Here is a 6,000-nt window from a genome sequence, read left to right on the forward strand (position 1 = left end):
GTCCTTGGCTTTAAGTGGAAAAGAGGTTTAATATATTACTAGCTTTCTCAATTAACATGGAAAAAGAGCTCATGTTGTTTCCAGAGTCAGGTGGGTCCCATAGTTCATCAAGTGCAGCATGATTAAAATTCCACATAAGCGAAGTCAGAAGAAAGGGCTTTTCACTCTCATATCGCTCTCATTCCCATTCTAATCTATTTTCACAAAACAGTTATGTATGGATACAGCTGAGAAATCTTTTCCATCACTCTTGGAGATAAATACATTAACATTTAGTCCTTCTGTCATTTTGATTTGTTAATCTTCACATTATTGTTGCCAAGTACTGAATAAAATCAACGCAACAGGCTATGGATCAGTAGCAGCGCACTACACTTTGTGATCCTCTGTTTTGCCAGACTGCTTTTCTCATCAGAGGAAATCCTACATATTGCAAGGTATGATTGACACATACTAGCAAGATCATTTGCTTCTCTAATGAACTATAATGGCAGTTTGAATTTTTCCCATGGGCAGGAGAGGACTTTTTCCTCTTCTGCTTCTGAATTAGTGTTTTGTTATCCACCACTAGACTATGATCTGAGACAAATCTTGTCAAAGTTATTTTCTTCAGCTACAACTCCCCAAATCCCCTAGCCAGAATGGCTAGTGGTAATTTATGAAGTTGTAGTCCCCAATCCAATGTGGCAACCTAACTTTCCGCAGCTCTAGTCTGACAGCCCAAGATGATGCTGCATTGCTAAAATTCAGTGAGTCTTCTAATCTGACCAATATCTCTCCAGGGGAGGGGGGAGTGGGATTTGAAATTTTTAAAAAATTACATTTTTCAATCTATGCCCATTCATTCTTTCCTTTTTTACCCTCAGATGTACATAGTAGCAAACAACCAATGACATAAATCATATGCAGGTAAGTAGAATGTGTGTAAAAAGGCATTACCATTAAAGGCATTGACATAACAAAATGATTCACCCAGAAATACCAAATAAAAAATAAAAAAACCTTTTAAAATATTAGTGTCAGCTGCAGTTTGAAGAGGGCCCTGAATCTTTTTATTGTTTATCTGCCTGTGCAATTCCATTTTTCAAGTCATGAGATTACCTCCTACTTAGGCACAAGACAAGACATACTGTACATCTCGAGTGAAGAGGCTTTGCTATCAGCTGAAACTCATCGGCTGGGACCCAAAGAACTACCTTGAAATACAGCCAAGAGCTTATCGATGCTCAATGGATTTTTGTCCCTACTTTTCTGCTCTGAATGACAGAAGTGCTGCCATTTCATAAACTGCTTTGAAACATCTCTTAGTATCAAAACTCAGTTGCAGTTAGGGTTGCCATAATTCTCCACTAAAACCCAGGACAAAATGTAGGACAAAATCTAGACCAAACTGTAGGACATCTGCTGGACAAAACTCAGCCCAAAATGTAGGAAATTTAAGGTCATTTTTCTTAAATGTCCTACATTTTGGGCTGAATTTTGTCCTGCAGTTGTCCTACAGTTTGGTCTAGATTTTGTCCTACATTTTGTCCCGGGGTCTTAGTGGAGAATTATGGCAACCCTAGTTGCAATGCAACTGTCATCTGAGGCATTCAATTTATAGAACAGAGTCCTTTGCATTCTGCTACAGATATGTACACACAAAATTCTGTCTGTCTGTCTGTCTGTCCTATCTATCGATCTATCTATCTATTCATCGGTCCATCCATTCAGGGTGGGGAACCGCTTTCAAATCCAGAGCAAAATTTAGTTTCAGATATCACAGAAGAAGGTAGGGGCAAAGGAAAACAGTTGTACCAAAAATATCTTTGCATTATTAAAACAATCTGTGTTGTTATTCCCAATAATAATAGAGCCATTTCCCCCTTTTAAAGTGGGAAAAACTCACACAAAAGCAAGAAAACTCCCAAATAATGAGTGTTGGACTAAGACTCTGGGAAACCAGGTTCATACCTGAAGCTGTCTTCCAAAATGTATCTTTGGACGACCTTTCTTTCACCAGCTTCTGCTTTTATTATGATTTCAATTTTTGTGGCCAACCTTATAGATCCATGCTCTAAAGAATACAAATATAAAAATTAAAAATGCTGGGGCCAGATGGGGAGGCAGGTTTATCTGCTCTTCCGCTTTCATTTTGATCAGGTGTGCTCATAAAGGATTCTGGAGGTAGCTACTGTTTACTTTGCTTGTTGTAGGTAGGCTACACATGATGACAGTAGAATTGGCTATAACAGAATCTTGCTTTTTTCCAGCTCAAGCTTTCTTGCTTTATTTACTCTAGATACACCTCTGCAACCTGATTGTGAAAGTCTGTGTTGCTGTAGCCCTCCTCCACCATCCTGCCAGTGCCAAAGCTGAAAATAAACCTACAGCTAACAAAGGATGAGAAAGAAAAGCTGGTTGGTTATGTGTTAAAAGAATTGTAAAAAAACAGCTTTTTGTCAGAGGCTTTGTTAACTAGGTATGCCTGTATAGCCCTATTGTTCAATTTTAATTGCCTGATTCTGTCCTATGGGTTAGTGGAGTTTGTAGTTTGGTACAGCACCAGACCTTTTTGGTCTGTTTGTTGTTGTTTTTGTTGTTCTGTGTCTTCAAGTCATTTCTAACTTCCTTAGAGGTCTTCAAATAGAGGCCGGATGGCCATCTGTCGGGGATGCTTTGATTGTGATTTCCTGCATGGCATGGGGTTGGACTGGATGCCCCTTGCAGTCTCTTCCAACTCTACAATTCTATGATTCTATGTGTCCCTAAGGTGACCCTACCATGGGGTTTTCTTGGCAAGGTTTGTTCAGAGGAGCTTTGCCATTGCCTTCCCCTGAGGCTGAAAGCGTGAGACTTGTCCAAGGTCACCCAGTGGGTTTCTTGGCCAAGCCGGAATTTGAACTCTCTTCTCCAGAATCATAGTCCAACAGTCCAACCTCTACATCACACTCCTTCCAAAACTGCCAACCCCATCATTTCATAGGATGAGAGTATGGCAGTTCAAGTGGAATCATAGCGCTCTCACTGTATAGTGTGAAAGGGCTTCAGCAACAGGAGCACCATTGCACTGTGGGACACACCCCTGCCTTGGACATATCCTCTGAGCCAGATAGGTGATAACTGAGGAAGGCATGTATGATTCATGTCCCTACAGTTATTGTGATGTTTACAACAAAATAATCAGAATAATTGTCTCATAGTGCACTTCTCTGCCTGAGAGGTTCTAGGAACTGCCATCCAAGGGTGAGTCTATGTTGTAGAAGTAAAGCACTCTGACTTTACTTTAACTTTAACTCTGTTAGGCATCAAAACTCTTTGGCAGTGAAGGCAAGACCTTGTAAAACTACAAATCCCAGGATTCCATAGGATGGAGCTATAGCACTCAAAGTGGTGCCAAACTGCATTATATCTGCAGGGCAGATGCACCCCAAGAGGTAACTTTCCCAAATTCTGCAAAAAAAGCAAGTACACTGTAAGACCATTGGCCTTGTTGGTTGGGGATTTAGGAGTTGTCATCCATATTTGCAGGCTCTGCAGTTTAAGATTGAGCCTCAAAGGACGGCAGTGGTAAACCTCCTCTGAAAAACCTTGCCAAGAAAACCCCATGATAGGTTCACTTTAGGGTCTCTTGACTTGAAGGCACACAGCAACAAACAAAATTTCTACTCCCCACTTTACTAAAATTCCTGCTCTGTTAAAATCAGAAGTGTTGTCCTTTTTTGAGACATAGTTTTCCAGACATTTGACTTCTTTGCATCTGTATTAAAACAAGCCATGGTCCATTCAAATACTACAAGACACTTACTTACTAGAAAACACTTACCTCAGTGCTAAGTGCAATCTAGATGTAAGTCCTCACCCTGTTTTTTGGTCCAAATTCTCTTCTTTTTCTGCTTTTTGTAACATGGAGTAGCTGGGGAAGAATTCTTCATTCCATGACCCTTCTTCTTCAAAATGCCCCTTTGAATACTCCAAAGGCCAAACAAAAGAATAGTGCTTAGTTCACATTCTTAGCAACAATGGGCACGCTTGTGAGCTCTGAAGCGCAATTCATTCCAAATTGTTTAGTGAAATGGCAGCTACACTTCCTCCAATTCTTTCCTGACTTGGTTTTCCTTCCTGGAGAAGAAGTCCCCCCCCTTTTGTACTATAAATAGGGCTTTCATTACACCACCTATAAGAGCAAAGAAGTCAGGAAATGCAGGAAAAGCAAGAGAGGGTCCTCCCCCCTGTTTGTCATAATATGAAAGAGCAAACAACTGATATTACAGATTTGTCAGGACTTACCATCTCAGCTGGTGATAGCATGCATCTGTTTTGCCTCAATCTCCCATTTAGTGCCACCCGTAAAACTAGATGCATACCACAAGGTTTTATAGTCTAGCAAAAATAATTTTAACACGGCCCCATTGAATTGCTTTTGCTTTCCAAACCTGAATTTCAGAGTTGTTCATGTAGCAGAAGCAATAGCCAGCAAAAAGTTTGATGAAAAGGCCAGTATCAATAATGTTATTGTCACTGCTAGTACTTTCTCCAGTTCATTGGCCTATGGCATTCCTACCTTCCTCCTTTTCTTCCGTGAAATATACCTAACAAATGTGAAGAGATAAAGAAAAAACCTTTATACAGGATATCAGTCAGTGATGTCTGAGGTCATTTGGAGGAAATCCTCTCAAATTGTCTGGCTATTTTTAAAATGCTCCCATTTGAAACAAAACAAGCAATAGAACCATTTACTCACTTGATCCTTTGTTCTCCCTAATGAATTAAATTTACTTACCAGAACCATGATGGAAATATATTCAGACCTCTTCCTAAAGTCTACCAGTACTTTTTAGAAGCAAGTAGTTGTCAGAGACAGACTTAATACAGGCTGAGACTGCCTTATCCAAAATGCTTTGGACCAGAAGTGTTTTGGATTTCAGAATATTTGCATATACATAATGAGCTATTTTGGGGATGGGACCCAAGTCTAAACATTAAATTAATTTTTGTTTTATATACACCTTATACACATAGCATGAAGGTAATTTTATACACAATATTTTAAATCATTCTGTGCATGAAAAAAGTTTGTGTACACTGAACCATCAGAAAGCAAAGGTGTCAGTATCTCAGCCATCCCTGTGGACAGTTTTGGATTTTGGAATATTTTGAATTTCAGAATTCTGGATAAGTGAGGCTCAACCTGTAAAATAATTTAGCAGACTTAATCAGTACAAAGTCCAGAGACAGCCAGCTAGCTAACACTATTCTCAGAGATTGGAAAAGTTACTCTGGGTCTGTAACTCCCATGTGGCCAGTTGGGTTGGAAATTTTGGGAACTGTGATCCCAAAAGTGTTCCAGGTTTTGAACACTTACATATTCATTCATCATGACTGGTACATAGGTGAGTCATTACTTGATGTCAAAACACACGCAGTGAAAGCCCCTGAAGAAGGTCTCATGTGGCCAAAACACGTTGGGTTGTTTAAATACTGAATAAACACTGAATAAAAAGTTGACCATCTTAGACCATGTGGAGCTTATCTCCTTTCTGTTTGAAGCTATGGGAGAAGACCTACCCGTTTTGCATTCTAGTTGTGAATAACAACTATGGCCTGTCTTTTCTAGACTTCCTTTATTTTTCTGTCTCTTCTTTGCTCACCTTTATATTGGTGCCTCCATGCTGGCTTCTGCCCTTCTTTCTGGAGACATTGTGGCCTAGACTCAGGAGAAGACAACATTGGCTCTGTACAGCTTAAGAAAATTAGACGCCTTTCTTACCCAAGATGGGTCAAGACATGCCGAAAGTGCTCATGTATATAGACTGCTGTGAAACAGCTGAGAGATTTCCTGAGGTACAAAACTAGAGCATTTTCAGTGCTCTTCCAAATGGGACAAAGGTATGAGGAATTTGCAATATTTGTTACTGTAGTTCTTGGTTGTTTAAAAAACACAATCCAAATTATGTTTCTGTTGTTAATTCCCTGCACCAGATGAAACATTTTATTCCTACTCTCAAGTGGGTTTCTTTT

The 6,000-nt window shown here is 39.7% G+C and overlaps 1 protein-coding gene across 3 annotated transcripts in view; it reads right to left on the reverse strand.

Moving 5' to 3' along the window:
• Positions 1 to 4,042, reverse strand: part of RASGRP3 (RAS guanyl releasing protein 3) — a 72,334-nt gene extending 68,292 nt beyond the window's left edge. For 2 of the 3 annotated variants that reach the window (XM_042445366.1, XM_042445364.1), the window contains exons 1-2: positions 3,806 to 4,042; positions 1,954 to 2,056 (exon numbers count right to left, since the gene is read on the reverse strand). The gene's annotated coding sequence lies outside the window, so the exon portion shown is untranslated. The remainder of the gene's footprint in view (positions 1 to 1,953; positions 2,057 to 3,805) is intronic. The other variant, XM_042445367.1, reaches the window with a different exon arrangement.
• Between the last annotated feature and the right edge of the window lie 1,958 nt (positions 4,043 to 6,000).

Source organism: Sceloporus undulatus, chromosome 1 (assembly GCF_019175285.1).
Source record: "Sceloporus undulatus isolate JIND9_A2432 ecotype Alabama chromosome 1, SceUnd_v1.1, whole genome shotgun sequence".
Classification (NCBI taxonomy): domain Eukaryota; kingdom Metazoa; phylum Chordata; class Lepidosauria; order Squamata; family Phrynosomatidae; genus Sceloporus; species Sceloporus undulatus.